Here is a 1,490-nt window from a genome sequence, read left to right as displayed (position 1 = left end):
CCCAACTTATCGGGCTTATTGATTCATCGAACTAAATCTCACCCATTGATAAATTAAAGAAATAAATATCAAATATATGTGCTTGTTATTATATTAGGATTAAGAGCACATACTTCCATAATAACCGAGGTCTTTGTTTCTTTATAAAGTCAGTATAAAAGAAACGACCTCAAATGGTCCTACTCAATACACTCTAAGTGTACTAGTGTAATTATACAGTCAAGATAAACTGATACCTAATTACACTACGACCTTATAATGGTTTGTTCCTTTCCATTTTGGCCGTGAGCTACTGTTTATAATTTATAAGGTACTGATAACATCATCTTCTGCATGTGGCACCACATACTATGTTATCTACAGTATAAATTAATTGAACAACTACAACTAAATGTAGACAATTTGACCAAATGTGATTCTTTATTCATAATGAATGTTTACAAAGCTTAGGCTTTCAGTATACACTCCAACATGAGCTCGACGATCTTCCGCTCGGAAGATTTATAGACGTCGGCTCGTCTCTCGATTTTTAACGTCGGAGCTCGACGGCCTTAAGGCTAATTTTGACATTGCCGTTCGGCGAAGCTATTTGCCATCCTTTTTGTTAGCTAGAGCCCTAGAGCCAATCATTTGATGATTGTATTTTGGACTTGTTGTATCATATTCTATATAAATAAAGGTATTTGGGTTTTGGTTATTATACTTACTTGTATTGGTGCCAAATAAACTAAGTATAATAACGTCCTTGAGTAGATGGTTCTCACCTATATCAATCGGTTAGTTGAACCGATAGTGAGATGATATAGGGAACACTACTCTTAATCATTCCTAGTCGAGTATTAACATTCAGGGACAATGTTAATGCAATAAGACTAGCATGTAGGTCAACTCGATGACTTGATCTCACAAGTCATGGATATAGAGATATCAAGTTGACACATGGGTATGCATTGGAGAATGTATACTGAATGACCCGCCATGAGAAAGTATCATGGATCGTTATATGAGTGTCATATACTTTCTCATGTGGCTATTAGTATGACTACTAGTCCTTAGACCTGAAATCACCATGGTTCCCTACATAAGGAGTTATGTACTTTGGTTTCGTCAAACGTCACCCGTAATTGGGTGGACTATAAAGGCGATTACTGGGTATGTAACAAATTATGCGGAGGGATGTGAGTGATGTAGATGGGATCTATCCCTCCTATATAACGGGAGAGACATCGATATTCTTGATAGAGTGAGACCACGAAGTGCATGGTCATGCCCAAATGAGTCAATATGAGATATTGAGCTCATTTGATTGAGTGAGTCTACTTGGTGTTCAAGATTTAGATTGATTAGAGGATGACACGGTCTATGCCTCACATTGATCAATCTAGATGTCTAGGATAGAAGGACACTTGTCATATATTGTGAGGAGTCACAATTAGTAGTCACAAGGTGATGTTGGATCTCAACATTCTTGTAACTTGGGTAGTAATGAT

This window comes from Zingiber officinale, chromosome 8A (genome assembly GCF_018446385.1).
Source record: "Zingiber officinale cultivar Zhangliang chromosome 8A, Zo_v1.1, whole genome shotgun sequence".
Taxonomy (NCBI): Eukaryota; Viridiplantae; Streptophyta; class Magnoliopsida; order Zingiberales; family Zingiberaceae; genus Zingiber; species Zingiber officinale.
The sequence above is the reverse complement of the archived record's forward strand: the minus strand, read 5'-3'. Positions refer to the sequence as shown.